Below are 17,538 nucleotides of genomic sequence, written 5' to 3' on the forward strand. Positions count from 1 at the left end.
AGACTCTTTCTTGCACTGAGGTCTGCTTATTGTCAATATCTTGTACTTGTTTTAATGTCAAAGTTGGCCTCTGTGCTTTTTCAGTGTTGGAAAGACTCTTTCTTGCACTGAGGTCTGCTTATTGTAAATATCTTGTACTTGTTTTAATGTCAAAGTTGGCCTCTGTGCTTTTTCAGTGTTGGAAAGACTCTTTCTTGCACTGAGGTCTGCTTATTGTAAATATCTTGTACTTGTTTTTACACCTTTTAATGTCAAAGTTTCCCTCTGTGCTTTTTCAGTGGTGGAAAGAGTCTTTCTTGCACTGAGGTCTGCTTATTGTAAATATCTTGTACTTCTTTTTACACCTTTTAATGTCAAAGTTGGCCTTTGTGCTTTTTCAGTGTTGGAAAGAGTCTTTCTTGCACTGAGGTCTGCTTATTGTAAATATCTTGTACTTGTTTTTACACCTTTTCATGTCAAAGTTGGCCTTTGTGCAGACCTCAGTGCAAGAAAGAGTCTTTCCAACACTGAAAAGCACAAAGACCAACTTTGACATTAAAATGTGCAAAACAAGTACAAGATATTTACAATAAGCAGACCTCAGTGCAAGAAAGAGTCTTTCCAACACTGAAAAAGCACAGAGGCCAACTTTGACATTAAAAGGTGTAAAAACAAGTACAAGATATTTACAATAAGCAGACCTCAGTGCAAGAAAGAGTCTTTCCAACACTGAAAAGCACAAAGACCAACTTTGACATTAAAATGTGCAAAAACAAGTACAAGATATTTACAATAAGCAGACCTCAGTGCAAGAAAGACTCTTTCCAACACTGAAAAAGCACAAAGGCCAACTTTGACATTAAAACAAGTACAAGATATTTACAATAAGCAGACCTCAGTGCAAGAAAGACTCTTTCCAACACTGAAAAGCACAAAGGCCAACTTTGACATTAAAAGATGTAAAAACAAGTACAAGATATTTACAATAAGCAGACCTCAGTGCAAGAAAGAGTCTTTCCAACACTGAAAAAGCACAGAAGCCAACTTTGACATTAAAATGTGCAAAAACAAGTACAAGATATTTACAATAAGCAGACCTCAGTGCAAGAAAGACTCTTTCCAACACTGAAAAAGCACAAAGGCCAACTTTGACATTAAAAGATGTAAAAACAAGTACAAGATATTTACAATAAGCAGACCTCAGTGCAAGAAAGAGTCTTTCCAACACTGAAAAAGCACAGAAGCCAACTTTGACATTAAAATGTGTTCATACAAGTACAAGATATTTACAATAAGCAGACCTCAGTGCAAGAAAGACTCTTTCCAACACTGAAAAAGCACAGAAGCCAACTTTGACATTAAAAGGTGTAAAAACAAGTACAAGATATTTACAATAAGCAGACCTCAGTGCAAGAAAGAGTCTTTCCAACACTGAAAAGCACAGAGGCCAACTTTGACATTAAAACAAGTACAAGATATTTACAATAAGCAGACCTCAGTGCAACAAAGACTCTTTCCAACACCGAAAAAGCACAAAGGCCAACTTTGACATTAAAAGGTGTTCAAACAAGTACAAGATATTTACAATAAGCAGACCTCAGTGCAAGAAAGACTCTTTCCAACACCGAAAAAGCACAAAGGCCAACTTTGACATTAAAATGTGCAAAAACAAGTACAAGATATTTACAATAAGCAGACCTCAGTGCAAGAAAGAGTCTTTCCAACACTGAAAAAGCACAGAGGCCAACTTTGACATTAAAAGGTGCAAAAACAAGTACAAGATATTTACAATAAGCAGACCTCACTGCAAGAAAGAGTCTTTCCAACACTGAAAAGCACAAAGGCCAACTTTGACATTAAAACAAGTACAAGATATTTACAATAAGCAGACCTCAGTGCAAGAAAGAGTCTTTCCAACACTGAAAAGCACAAAGACCAACTTTGACATTAAAATGTGCAAAACAAGTACAAGATATTTACAATAAGCAGACCTCAGTGCAAGAAAGAGTGTTTCCAACACTGAAAAAGCACAGAGGCCAACTTTGACATTAAAAGGTGTAAAAACAAGTACAAGATATTTACAATAAGCAGACCTCAGTGCAAGAAAGAGTCTTTCCAACACTGAAAAGCACAAAGGCCAACTTTGACATTAAAAGGTGCAAAAACAAGTACAAGATATTTACAATAAGCAGACCTCAGTGCAAGAAAGAGTCTTTCCAACACTGAAAAGCACAAAGACAACTTTGACATTAAAATGTGCAAAAGAAGTACAAGATATTTACAATAAGCAGACCTCTGTGCAAGAAAGAGTCTTTCCAACACTGAAAAGCACAAAGGCCAACTTTGACATTAAAAGGTGCAAAAACAAGTACAAGATATTTACAATAAGCAGACCTCAGTGCAAGAAAGAGTCTTTCCAACACTGAAAAGCACAAAGACCAACTTTGACATTAAAATGTGCAAAACAAGTACAAGATATTTACAATAAGCAGACCTCAGTGCAAGAAAGACTCTTTCCACCACTGAAAAGCACAAAGGACAACTTTGACATTAAAATGTGCAAAACAAGTACAAGATATTTACAATAAGCAGACCTCAGGGCAAGAAAGAGTCTTTCCAACACTGAAAAGCACAAAGGCCAACTTTGACATTAAAAGGTGTAAAAACAAGTACAAGATATTTACAATAAGCAGACCTCAGTGCAAGAAAGACTCTTTCCACCACTGAAAAAGCACAAAGACCAACTTTGACATTAAAACAAGTACAAGATATTTACAATAAGCAGATCTCAGTGCAAGAAAGAATCTTTCCAACACTGAAAAAGCACAAAGACCAACTTTGACATTAAAACAAGTACAAGATATTTACAATAAGCAGACCTCAGTGCAAGAAAGAATCTTTCCAACACTGAAAAAGCACAAAGACCAACTTTGACATTAAAACAAGTACAAGATATTTACAATAAGCAGACCTCAGTGCAAGAAAGACTCTTTCCAACACTGAAAAAGCACAAAGGCCAACTTTGACATTAAAACAAGTACAAGATATTTACAATAAGCAGACCTCACTGCAAGAAAGAGTCTTTCCAACACTGAAAAGCACAAAGACCAACTTTGACATTAAAATGTGCAAAACAAGTACAAGATATTTACAATAAGCAGACCTCAGTGCAAGAAAGAGTCTTTCCAACACTGAAAAAGCACAGAGGCCAACTTTGACATTAAAAGGTGTAAAAACAAGTACAAGATATTTACAATAAGCAGACCTCAGTGCAAGAAAGAGTCTTTCCAACACTGAAAAGCACAAAGGCCAACTTTGACATTAAAAGGTGCAAAAACAAGTACAAGATATTTACAATAAGCAGACCTCAGTGCAAGAAAGAGTCTTTCCAACACTGAAAAGCACAAAGACCAACTTTGACATTAAAATGTGCAAAAACAAGTACAAGATATTTACAATAAGCAGACCTCAGTGCAAGAAAGAGTCTTTCCAACACTGAAAAGCACAAAGGCCAACTTTGACATTAAAAGGTGCAAAAACAAGTACAAGATATTTACAATAAGCAGACCTCAGTGCAAGAAAGAGTCTTTCCAACACTGAAAAGCACAAAGACAACTTTGACATTAAAATGTGCAAAAACAAGTACAAGATATTTACAATAAGCAGACCTCAGTGCAAGAAAGAGTCTTTCCAACACTGAAAAGCACAAAGGCCAACTTTGACATTAAAAGGTGCAAAAACAAGTACAAGATATTTACAATAAGCAGACCTCAGTGCAAGAAAGAGTCTTTCCAACACTGAAAAAGCACAAAGACCAACTTTGACATTAAAATGTGCAAAACAAGTACAAGATATTTACAATAAGCAGACCTCAGTGCAAGAAAGAGTCTTTCCAACACTGAAAAGCACAAAGGCCAACTTTGACATTAAAAGGTGTAAAAACAAGTACAAGATATTTACAATAAGCAGACCTCAGTGCAAGAAAGACTCTTTCCAACACCGAAAAAGCACAAAGGCCAACTTTGACATTAAAATGTGCAAAAACAAGTACAAGATATTTACAATAAGCAGACCTCAGTGCAAGAAAGAGTCTTTCCAACACTGAAAAAGCACAGAGGCCAACTTTGACATTAAAAGGTGCAAAAACAAGTACAAGATATTTACAATAAGCAGACCTCACTGCAAGAAAGAGTCTTTCCAACACTGAAAAGCACAAAGGCCAACTTTGACATTAAAACAAGTACAAGATATTTACAATAAGCAGACCTCAGTGCAAGAAAGAGTCTTTCCAACACTGAAAAGCACAAAGACCAACTTTGACATTAAAATGTGCAAAACAAGTACAAGATATTTACAATAAGCAGACCTCAGTGCAAGAAAGAGTGTTTCCAACACTGAAAAAGCACAGAGGCCAACTTTGACATTAAAAGGTGTAAAAACAAGTACAAGATATTTACAATAAGCAGACCTCAGTGCAAGAAAGAGTCTTTCCAACACTGAAAAGCACAAAGGCCAACTTTGACATTAAAAGGTGCAAAAACAAGTACAAGATATTTACAATAAGCAGACCTCAGTGCAAGAAAGAGTCTTTCCAACACTGAAAAGCACAAAGACAACTTTGACATTAAAATGTGCAAAAGAAGTACAAGATATTTACAATAAGCAGACCTCTGTGCAAGAAAGAGTCTTTCCAACACTGAAAAGCACAAAGGCCAACTTTGACATTAAAAGGTGCAAAAACAAGTACAAGATATTTACAATAAGCAGACCTCAGTGCAAGAAAGAGTCTTTCCAACACTGAAAAGCACAAAGACCAACTTTGACATTAAAATGTGCAAAACAAGTACAAGATATTTACAATAAGCAGACCTCAGTGCAAGAAAGACTCTTTCCACCACTGAAAAGCACAAAGGACAACTTTGACATTAAAATGTGCAAAACAAGTACAAGATATTTACAATAAGCAGACCTCAGGGCAAGAAAGAGTCTTTCCAACACTGAAAAGCACAAAGGCCAACTTTGACATTAAAAGGTGTAAAAACAAGTACAAGATATTTACAATAAGCAGACCTCAGTGCAAGAAAGACTCTTTCCACCACTGAAAAAGCACAAAGACCAACTTTGACATTAAAACAAGTACAAGATATTTACAATAAGCAGATCTCAGTGCAAGAAAGAATCTTTCCAACACTGAAAAAGCACAAAGACCAACTTTGACATTAAAACAAGTACAAGATATTTACAATAAGCAGACCTCAGTGCAAGAAAGAATCTTTCCAACACTGAAAAAGCACAAAGACCAACTTTGACATTAAAACAAGTACAAGATATTTACAATAAGCAGACCTCAGTGCAAGAAAGACTCTTTCCAACACTGAAAAAGCACAAAGGCCAACTTTGACATTAAAACAAGTACAAGATATTTACAATAAGCAGACCTCACTGCAAGAAAGAGTCTTTCCAACACTGAAAAGCACAAAGACCAACTTTGACATTAAAATGTGCAAAACAAGTACAAGATATTTACAATAAGCAGACCTCAGTGCAAGAAAGAGTCTTTCCAACACTGAAAAAGCACAGAGGCCAACTTTGACATTAAAAGGTGTAAAAACAAGTACAAGATATTTACAATAAGCAGACCTCAGTGCAAGAAAGAGTCTTTCCAACACTGAAAAGCACAAAGGCCAACTTTGACATTAAAAGGTGCAAAAACAAGTACAAGATATTTACAATAAGCAGACCTCAGTGCAAGAAAGAGTCTTTCCAACACTGAAAAGCACAAAGACAACTTTGACATTAAAATGTGCAAAAACAAGTACAAGATATTTACAATAAGCAGACCTCAGTGCAAGAAAGAGTCTTTCCAACACTGAAAAGCACAAAGGCCAACTTTGACATTAAAAGGTGCAAAAACAAGTACAAGATATTTACAATAAGCAGACCTCAGTGCAAGAAAGAGTCTTTCCAACACTGAAAAGCACAAAGACAACTTTGACATTAAAATGTGCAAAAACAAGTACAAGATATTTACAATAAGCAGACCTCAGTGCAAGAAAGAGTCTTTCCAACACTGAAAAGCACAAAGGCCAACTTTGACATTAAAAGGTGCAAAAACAAGTACAAGATATTTACAATAAGCAGACCTCAGTGCAAGAAAGAGTCTTTCCAACACTGAAAAAGCACAAAGACCAACTTTGACATTAAAATGTGCAAAACAAGTACAAGATATTTACAATAAGCAGACCTCAGTGCAAGAAAGAGTCTTTCCAACACTGAAAAGCACAAAGGCCAACTTTGACATTAAAAGGTGTAAAAACAAGTACAAGATATTTACAATAAGCAGACCTCAGTGCAAGAAAGAGTCTTTCCAACACTGAAAAAGCACAAAGGCCAACTTTGACATTAAAATGTGCAAAAACAAGTACAAGATATTTACAATAAGCAGACCTCAGGGCAAGAAAGAGTCTTTCCAACACTGAAAAAGCACAAAGGCCAACTTTGACATTAAAACAAGTACAAGATATTTACAATAAGCAAACCTCAGTGCAAGAAAGAGTCTTTCCAACACTGAAAAAGCACAAAGGACAACTTTGACATTAAAACAAGTACAAGATATTTACAATAAGCAGACCTCAGGGCAAGAAAGAGTCTTTCCAACACTGAGAAGCACAAAGACCAACTTTGACATTAAAATGTGCAAAACAAGTACAAGATATTTACAATAAGCAGACCTCAGTGCAAGAAAGAGTCTTTCCAACACTGAAAAAGCACAAAGGACAACTTTGACATTAAAACAAGTACAAGATATTTACAATAAGCAGACCTCAGTGCAAGAAAGACTCTTTCCAACACTGAAAAGCACAAAGACCAACTTTGACATTAAAACAAGTACAAGATATTTACAATAAGCAGACCTCAGTGCAAGAAAGAATCTTTCCAACACTGAAAAAGCACAAAGGCCAACTTTGACATTAAAACAAGTACAAGATATTTACAATAAGCAGACCTCAGTGCAAGAAAGAATCTTTCCAACACTGAAAAAGCACAGAGGCCAACTTTGACATTAAAAGGTGTAAAAACAAGTACAAGATATTTACAATAAGCAGACCTCAGTGCAAGAAAGAATCTTTCCAACACTGAAAAAGCACAAAGGCCAACTTTGACATTAAAACAAGTACAAGATATTTACAATAAGCAGACCTCAGTGCAAGAAAGACTCTTTCCAACACTGAAAAGCACAAAGGCCAACTTTGACATTAAAACAAGTACAAGATATTTACAATAAGTAGACCTCAGTGCAAGAAAGAGTCTTTCCAACACTGAAAAAGCACAAAGGCCAACTTTGACATTAAAACAAGTACAAGATATTTACAATAAGCAGACCTCAGTGCAAGAAAGAGTCTTTCCAACACTGAAAAAGCACAAAGGACAACTTTGACATTAAAACAAGTACAAGATATTTACAATAAGCAGACCTCAGTGCAAGAAAGAATCTTTCCAACACTGAAAAAGCACAAAGGCCAACTTTGACATTAAAACAAGTACAAGATATTTACAATAAGCAGACCTCAGTGCAAGAAAGAATCTTTCCAACACTGAAAAAGCACAAAGGCCAACTTTGACATTAAAACAAGTACAAGATATTTACAATAAGCAGACCTCAGTGCAAGAAAGAGTCTTTCCAACACTGAAAAGCACAAAGGCCAACTTTGACATTAAAACAAGTACAAGATATTTACAATAAGTAGACCTCAGTGCAAGAAAGAGTCTTTCCAACACTGAAAAAGCACAAAGGCCAACTTTGACATTAAAACAAGTACAAGATATTTAGAATAAGCAGACCTCAGTGCAAGAAAGAGTCTTTCCAACACTGAAAAAGCACAGAGGCCAACTTTGACATTAAAATGTGCAAAACAAGTACAAGATATTTACAATAAGCAGACCTCAGTGCAAGAAAGACTCTTTCCAACACTGAAAAGCACAAAGGCCAACTTTGACATTAAAACAAGTACAAGATATTTACAATAAGCAGACCTCAGGGCAAGAAAGAGTCTTTCCAACACTGAGAAGCACAAAGACCAACTTTGACATTAAAATGTGCAAAACAAGTACAAGATATTTACAATAAGCAGACCTCAGTGCAAGAAAGACTCTTTCCAACACTGAAAAGCACAAAGGCCAACTTTGACATTAAAACAAGTACAAGATATTTACAATAAGCAGACCTCAGGGCAAGAAAGAATCTTTCCAACACTGAAAAAGCACAAAGGCCAACTTTGACATTAAAACAAGTACAAGATATTTACAATAAGCAGACCTCAGTGCAAGAAAGAATCTTTCCAACACTGAAAAAGCACAAAGGCCAACTTTGACATTAAAACAAGTACAAGATATTTACAATAAGTAGACCTCAGTGCAAGAAAGAGTCTTTCCAACACTGAAAAGCACAAAGGCCAACTTTGACATTAAAAGGTGTAAAAACAAGTACAAGATATTTACAATAAGCAGACCTCAGTGCAAGAAAGAATCTTTCCAACACTGAAAAAGCACAGAGGCCAACTTTGACATTAAAAGGTGTAAAAACAAGTACAAGATATTTACAATAAGCAGACCTCAGTGCAAGAAAGAGTCTTTCCAACACTGAAAAGCACAAAGGCCAACTTTGACATTAAAACAAGTACAAGATATTTACAATAAGCAGACCTCAGTGCAAGAAAGACTCTTTCCAACACTGAAAAAGCACAGAGGCCAACTTTGACATTAAAACAAGTACAAGATATTTACAATAAGTAGACCTCAGTGCAAGAAAGAGTCTTTCCAACACTGAAAAGCACAAAGGCCAACTTTGACATTAAAAGGTGTAAAAACAAGTACAAGATATTTACAATAAGCAAACCTCAGTGCAAGAAAGACTCTTTCCAACACTGAAAAGCACAAAGACCAACTTTGACATTACAATGTGCAAAACAAGTACAAGATATTTACAATAAGCAAACCTCAGTGCAAGAAAGACTCTTTCCAACACTGAAAAAGCACAAAGGCCAACTTTGACATTAAAAGGTGTAAAAACAAGTACAAGATATTTACAATAAGCAAACCTCAGTGCAAGAAAGACTCTTTCCAACACTGAAAAAGCACAAAGGCCAACTTTGACATTAAAAGGTGTAAAAACAAGTACAAGATATTTACAATAAGCAAACCTCAGTGCAAGAAAGAATCTTTCCAACACTGAAAAGCACAAAGACCAACTTTGACATTACAATGTGCAAAACAAGTACAAGATATTTACAATAAGCAGACCTCAGTGCAAGAAAGAGTCTTTCCAACACTGAAAAGCACAGAGGCCAACTTTGACATTAAAACAAGTACAAGATATTTACAATAAGCAGACCTCAGTGCAAGAAAGAGACTTTCCAACACTGAAAAGCACAGAGGCCAACTTTGACATTAAAACAAGTACAAGATATTTACAACAAGCAGACCTCAGTGCAAGAAAGACTCTTTCCAACACTGAAAAGCACAAAGACCAACTTTGACATTACAATGTGCAAAACAAGTACAAGATATTTACAATAAGCAGACCTCAGTGCAAGAAAGAGTCTTTCCAACACTGAAGAAGCACAAAGGCCAACTTTGACATTAAAAGGTGTTCAAACAAGTACAAGATATTTACAATAAGCAGACCTCAGTGCAAGAAAGAGTCTTTCCAACACTGAAAAGCACAAAGACCAACTTTGACATTAAAAGGTGCAAAAACAAGTACAAGATATTTACAATAAGCAGACCTCAGTGCAAGAAAGAGTCTTTCCAACACTGAAAAAGCACAGAGGCCAACTTTGACATTAAAACAAGTACAAGATATTTACAATAAGCAGACCTCAGTGCAAGAAAGAGTCTTTCCAACACTGAAAAGCACAAAGGCCAACTTTGACATTAAAAGGTGTTCAAACAAGTACAAGATATTTACAATAAGCAGCCCTCAGTGCAAGAAAGACTCTTTCCAACACTGAAAAAGCACAAAGGCCAACTTTGACATTAAAATGTGCAAAAACAAGTATAAGATATTTACAATAAGCAGACCTCAGTGCAAGAAAGAGTCTTTCCAACACTGAAAAAGCACAAAGGCCAACTTTGACATTAAAAGGTGTAAAAACAAGTACAAGATATTTACAATAAGCAGACCTCAGTGCAAGAAAGACTCTTTCCAACACTGAAAAAGCACAAAGGCCAACTTTGACATTAAAACAAGTACAAGATATTTACAATAAGCAGACCTCAGTGCAAGAAAGAGTCTTTTCAACACTGAAAAGCACAAAGGCCAACTTTGACATTAAAAGGTGCAAAAACAAGTACAAGATATTTACAATAAGCAGACCTCAGTGCAAGAAAGACTCTTTCCACCACTGAAAAAGCACAGAGGCCAACTTTGACATTAAAAGGTGTAAAAACAAGTACAAGATATTTACAATAAGCAGACCTCAGTGCAAGAAAGACTCTTTCCAACAATGAAAAAGCACAAAGGCCAACTTTGACATTAAAATGTGCAAAAACAAGTACAAGATATTTACAATAAGCAGACCTCAGTGCAAGAAAGACTCTTTCGAACACTGAAAAAGCACAAAGGCCAACTTTGACATTAAAATGTGCAAAAACAAGTACAAGATATTTACAATAAGCAGACCTCAGTGCAAGAAAGAGTCTTTCCAACACTGAAAAAGCACAGAGGCCAACTTTGACATTAAAAGGTGTTCAAACAAGTACAAGATATTTACAATAAGCAGACCTCAGTGCAAGAAAGAGTCTTTCCAACACTGAAAAGCACAAAGACCAACTTTGACATTAAAAGGTGCAAAAACAAGTACAAGATATTTACAATAAGCAGACCTCAGTGCAAGAAAGAGTCTTTCCAACACTGAAAAAGCACAGAGGCCAACTTTGACATTAAAACAAGTACAAGATATTTACAATAAGCAGACCTCAGTGCAAGAAAGAGTCTTTCCAACACTGAAAAGCACAAAGGCCAACTTTGACATTAAAAGGTGTTCAAACAAGTACAAGATATTTACAATAAGCAGCCCTCAGTGCAAGAAAGACTCTTTCCAACACTGAAAAAGCACAAAGGCCAACTTTGACATTAAAATGTGCAAAAACAAGTACAAGATATTTACAATAAGCAGACCTCAGTGCAAGAAAGAGTCTTTCCAACACTGAAAAAGCACAGAGGCCAACTTTGACATTAAAAGGTGCAAAAACAAGTACAAGATATTTACAATAAGCAGCCCTCAGTGCAAGAAAGACTCTTTCCAACACTGAAAAAGCACAAAGGCCAACTTTGACATTAAAATGTGTAAAAACGAGTACAAGATATTTACAATAAGCAGACCTCAGTGCAAGTAAGAGTCTTTCCAAAACTGAAAAAGCACAGAGGCCAACTTTGACATTAAAATGTGCAAAAACAAGTACAAGATATTTACAATAAGCAGACCTCAGTGCAAGAAAGAGTCTTTCCAAAACTGAAAAAGCACAAAGGCCAACTTTGACATTAAAATGTGCAAAAACAAGTACAAGATATTTACAATAAGCAGACCTCAGTGCAAGAAAGAGTCTTTCCAACACTGAAAAAGCACAAAGGCCAACTTTGACATTAAAATGTGCAAAAACAAGTACAAGATATTTACAATAAGCAGACCTCAGTGCAAGAAAGAGTCTTTCCAAAACTGAAAAAGCACAAAGGCCAACTTTGACATTAAAATGTGCAAAAACGAGTACAAGATATTTACAATAAGCAGACCTCAGTGCAAGAAAGAGTCTTTCCAACACTGAAAAAGCACAAAGGCCAACTTTGACATTAAAATGTGCAAAAACGAGTACAAGATATTTACAATAAGCAGACCTCAGTGCAAGAAAGAGTCTTTCCAAAACTGAAAAAGCACAGAGGCCAACTTTGACATTAAAACAAGTACAAGATATTTACAATAAGCAGACCTCAGTGCAAGAAAGACTCTTTCCAACACTGAAAAAGCACAGAGGCCAACTTTGACATTAAAAGGTGTTCAAACAAGTACAAGATATTTACAATAAGCAGACCTCAGTGCAAGAAAGAGTCTTTCCAAAACTGAAAAAGCACAGAGGCCAACTTTGACATTAAAAGGTGTTCAAACAAGTACAAGATATTTACAATAAGCAGACCTCAGTGCAAGAAAGAGTCTTTCCAAAACTGAAAAAGCACAGAGGCCAACTTTGACATTAAAAGGTGCAAAAACAAGTACAAGATATTTACAATAAGCAGACCTCAGTGCAAGAAAGACTCTTTCCAACACTGAAAAAGCACAGAGGCCAACTTTGACATTAAAAGGTGCAAAAACAAGTACAAGATATTTACAATAAGCAGACCTCAGTGCAAGAAAGAGTCTTTCCAAAACTGAAAAAGCACAGAGGCCAACTTTGACATTAAAAGGTGCAAAAACAAGTACAAGATATTTACAATAAGCAGACCTCAGTGCAAGAAAGAGTCTTTCCAAAACTGAAAAAGCACAAAGGCCAACTTTGACATTAAAAGGTGTTCAAACAAGTACAAGATATTTACAATAAGCAGACCTCAGTGCAAGAAAGAGTCTTTCCAAAACTGAAAAAGCACAGAGGCCAACTTTGACATTAAAAGGTGCAAAAACAAGTACAAGATATTTACAATAAGCAGACCTCAGTGCAAGAAAGACTCTTTCCAACACTGAAAAAGCACAGAGGCCAACTTTGACATTAAAAGGTGCAAAAACAAGTACAAGATATTTACAATAAGCAGACCTCAGTGCAAGAAAGAGTCTTTCCAACACTGAAAAAGCACAAAGGCCAACTTTGACATTAAAATGTGTAAAAACGAGTACAAGATATTTACAATAAGCAGACCTCAGTGCAAGTAAGAGTCTTTCCAAAACTGAAAAAGCACAGAGGCCAACTTTGACATTAAAAGGTGTTCAAACAAGTACAAGATATTTACAATAAGCAGACCTCAGTGCAAGAAAGACTCTTTCCACCACTGAAAAAGCACAAAGGCCAACTTTGACATTAAAAGGTGTTCAAACAAGTACAAGATATTTACAATAAGCAGACCTCAGTGCAAGAAAGACTCTTTCCACCACTGAAAAAGCACAAAGGCCAACTTTGACATTAAAAGGTGTTCAAACAAGTACAAGATATTTACAATAAGCAGACCTCAGTGCAAGAAAGAGTGTTTCCAAAAATTAAAAAGCACAAAGGCCAACTTTGACATTAAAATGTGTAAAAACGAGTACAAGATATTTACAATAAGCAGACCTCAGTGCAAGTAAGAGTCTTTCCAAAACTGAAAAAGCACAGAGGCCAACTTTGACATTAAAATGTGCAAAAACAAGTACAAGATATTTACAATAAGCAGACCTCAGTGCAAGAAAGAGTCTTTCCAAAACTGAAAAAGCACAAAGGCCAACTTTGACATTAAAATGTGCAAAAACAAGTACAAGATATTTACAATAAGCAGACCTCAGTGCAAGAAAGAGTCTTTCCAACACTGAAAAGCACAAAGGACAACTTTGACATTAAAACAAGTACAAGATATTTACAATAAGCAGACCTCAGTGCAAGAAAGAGTCTTTCCAAAACTGAAAAAGCACAGAGGCCAACTTTGACATTAAAAGGTGTTCAAACAAGTACAAGATATTTACAATAAGCAGACCTCAGTGCAAGAAAGAGTCTTTCCAACACTGAAAAAGCACAGAGGCCAACTTTGACATTAAAACAAGTACAAGATATTCACAATAAGCAGACCTCAGTGCAAGAAAGAGTCTTTCCAACACTGAAAAGCACAAAGGCCAACTTTGACATTAAAAGGTGTTCAAACAAGTACAAGATATTTACAATAAGCAGACCTCAGTGCAAAAAAGACTCTTTCCAACACTGAAAAGCACAAAGGCCAACTTTGACATTAAAAGGTGTTCAAACAAGTACAAGATATTTACAATAAGCAGCCCTCAGTGCAAGAAAGACTCTTTCCAACACTGAAAAAGCACAAAGGCCAACTTTGACATTAAAATGTGCAAAAACAAGTACAAGATATTTACAATAAGCAGACCTCAGTGCAAGAAAGAGTCTTTCCAACACTGAAAAAGCACAGAGGCCAACTTTGACATTAAAAGGTGTAAAAACAAGTACAAGATATTTACAATAAGCAGACCTCAGTGCAAGAAAGAGTCTTTCCAACACTGAAAAGCACAAAGGCCAACTTTGACATTAAAAGGTGTTCAAACAAGTACAAGATATTTACAATAAGCAGCCCTCAGTGCAAGAAAGACTCTTTCCAACACTGAAAAAGCACAAAGGCCAACTTTGACATTAAAATGTGCAAAAACAAGTACAAGATATTTACAATAAGCAGACCTCAGTGCAAGAAAGACTCTTTCCAACACTGAAAAGCACAAAGGCCAACTTTGACATTAAAAGGTGTTCAAACAAGTACAAGATATTTACAATAAGCTGCCCTCAGTGCAAGAAAGACTCTTTCCAACACTGAAAAAGCACAAAGGCCAACTTTGACATTAAAATGTGCAAAAACAAGTACAAGATATTTACAATAAGCAGACCTCAGTGCAAGAAAGACTCTTTCCAACACTGAAAAGCACAAAGGCCAACTTTGACATTAAAAGGTGTTCAAACAAGTACAAGATATTTACAATAAGCAGACATCAGTGCAAGAAAGACTCTTTCTAACACTGAAAAAACACAAAGGCCAACTTTGACATTAAAACAAGTACAAGATATTTACAATAAGCAGACCTCAGTGCAAGAAAGACTCTTTCTAACACTGAAAAAGTAAAAAGGCCAACTTTGACATTAAAAGGTGTTCAAACAAGTACAAGATATTTACAATAAGCAGACCTCAGTGCAAGAAAGAGTCTTTCCAACACTGAAAAGCACAAAGGCCAACTTTGACATTAAAAGGTGTTCAAACAAGTACAAGATATTTACAATAAGCAGACCTCAGTGCAAGAAAGAGTCTTTCCAACACTGAAAAAGCACAAAGGCCAACTTTGACATTAAAACAAGTACAAGATATTTACAATAAGCAGACCTCAGTGCAAGAAAGACTCTTTCTAACACTGAAAAGCACAAAGACCAACTTTGACATTAAAATGTGCAAAAACAAGTACAAGATATTTACAATAAGCAGACCTCAGTGCAAGAAACACTCATTCCAACACTGAAAAAGCACGAAGGCCAACTTTGACATTAAAACAAGTACAAGATATTTACAATAAGCAGACCTCAGTGCAAGAAAGACTCTTTCCAACACTGAAAAGCACAGAGGCCAACTTTGACATTAAAAGGTGTTCAAACAAGTACAAGATATTTACAATAAGCAGACCTCAGTGCAAGAAAGAGTCTTTCCAACACTGAAAAAGCACAAAGGCCAACTTTGACATTAAAACAAGTACAAGATATTTACAATAAGCAGACCTCAGTGCAAGAAAGACTCTTTCTAACACTGAAAAGCACAAAGGCCAACTTTGACATTAAAATGTGCAAAAACAAGTACAAGATATTTACAATAAGCAGACCTCAGTGCAAGAAAGACTCTTTCCAACACTGAAAAGCACAAAGGCCAACTTTGACATTAAAAGGTGTTCAAACAAGTACAAGATATTTACAATAAGCAGACCTCAGTGCAAGAAAGACTCTTTCTAACACTGAAAAGCACAAAGACCAACTTTGACATTAAAAGGTGCAAAAACAAGTACAAGATATTTACAATAAGCAGACCTCAGTGCAAGAAAGAGTCTTTCCAACACTGAAAAAGCACAGAGGCCAACTTTGACATTAAAACAAGTACAAGATATTTACAATAAGCAGACCTCAGTGCAAGAAAGAGTCTTTCCAACACTGAAAAGCACAAAGGCCAACTTTGACATTAAAAGGTGTTCAAACAAGTACAAGATATTTACAATAAGCAGCCCTCAGTGCAAGAAAGACTCTTTCCAACACTGAAAAAGCACAAAGGCCAACTTTGACATTAAAATGTGCAAAAACAAGTATAAGATATTTACAATAAGCAGACCTCAGTGCAAGAAAGAGTCTTTCCAACACTGAAAAAGCACAAAGGCCAACTTTGACATTAAAAGGTGTAAAAACAAGTACAAGATATTTACAATAAGCAGACCTCAGTGCAAGAAAGACTCTTTCCAACACTGAAAAAGCACAAAGGCCAACTTTGACATTAAAACAAGTACAAGATATTTACAATAAGCAGACCTCAGTGCAAGAAAGAGTCTTTTCAACACTGAAAAGCACAAAGGCCAACTTTGACATTAAAAGGTGCAAAAACAAGTACAAGATATTTACAATAAGCAGACCTCAGTGCAAGAAAGACTCTTTCCACCACTGAAAAAGCACAGAGGCCAACTTTGACATTAAAAGGTGTAAAAACAAGTACAAGATATTTACAATAAGCAGACCTCAGTGCAAGAAAGACTCTTTCCAACAATGAAAAAGCACAAAGGCCAACTTTGACATTAAAATGTGCAAAAACAAGTACAAGATATTTACAATAAGCAGACCTCAGTGCAAGAAAGACTCTTTCGAACACTGAAAAAGCACAAAGGCCAACTTTGACATTAAAATGTGCAAAAACAAGTACAAGATATTTACAATAAGCAGACCTCAGTGCAAGAAAGAGTCTTTCCAACACTGAAAAAGCACAGAGGCCAACTTTGACATTAAAAGGTGTTCAAACAAGTACAAGATATTTACAATAAGCAGACCTCAGTGCAAGAAAGAGTCTTTCCAACACTGAAAAGCACAAAGACCAACTTTGACATTAAAAGGTGCAAAAACAAGTACAAGATATTTACAATAAGCAGACCTCAGTGCAAGAAAGAGTCTTTCCAACACTGAAAAAGCACAGAGGCCAACTTTGACATTAAAACAAGTACAAGATATTTACAATAAGCAGACCTCAGTGCAAGAAAGAGTCTTTCCAACACTGAAAAGCACAAAGGCCAACTTTGACATTAAAAGGTGTTCAAACAAGTACAAGATATTTACAATAAGCAGCCCTCAGTGCAAGAAAGACTCTTTCCAACACTGAAAAAGCACAAAGGCCAACTTTGACATTAAAATGTGCAAAAACAAGTACAAGATATTTACAATAAGCAGACCTCAGTGCAAGAAAGAGTCTTTCCAACACTGAAAAAGCACAGAGGCCAACTTTGACATTAAAAGGTGCAAAAACAAGTACAAGATATTTACAATAAGCAGCCCTCAGTGCAAGAAAGACTCTTTCCAACACTGAAAAAGCACAAAGGCCAACTTTGACATTAAAATGTGTAAAAACGAGTACAAGATATTTACAATAAGCAGACCTCAGTGCAAGTAAGAGTCTTTCCAAAACTGAAAAAGCACAGAGGCCAACTTTGACATTAAAATGTGCAAAAACAAGTACAAGATATTTACAATAAGCAGACCTCAGTGCAAGAAAGAGTCTTTCCAAAACTGAAAAAGCACAAAGGCCAACTTTGACATTAAAATGTGCAA

General features: G+C 35.8%; 1 long non-coding RNA gene across 23 annotated transcripts in view; it reads right to left on the bottom strand.

The window, feature by feature from the left end:
* Positions 1-478: 478 nt before the first annotated feature.
* LOC146371229 (uncharacterized) overlaps positions 479-17,538 on the bottom strand; it is a 28,424-nt gene continuing 11,364 nt past the window's right edge. For 10 of the 23 annotated variants that reach the window (XR_014797161.1, XR_014797159.1, XR_014797152.1 and 7 more), the window contains 2 exons: positions 6,803-17,264; positions 479-6,426 (listed from right to left, as the gene is read on the bottom strand). This is a non-coding gene — a long non-coding RNA (uncharacterized LOC146371229). The other 13 variants (XR_014797148.1, XR_014797158.1, XR_014797157.1 and 10 more) reach the window with 13 other exon arrangements.

This window comes from Perissodus microlepis, chromosome 16 (genome assembly GCF_051167445.1).
Source record: "Perissodus microlepis isolate ML-2025 ecotype Zambia chromosome 16, ASM5116744v1, whole genome shotgun sequence".
Lineage (NCBI taxonomy): Eukaryota > Metazoa > Chordata > Actinopteri > Cichliformes > Cichlidae > Perissodus > Perissodus microlepis.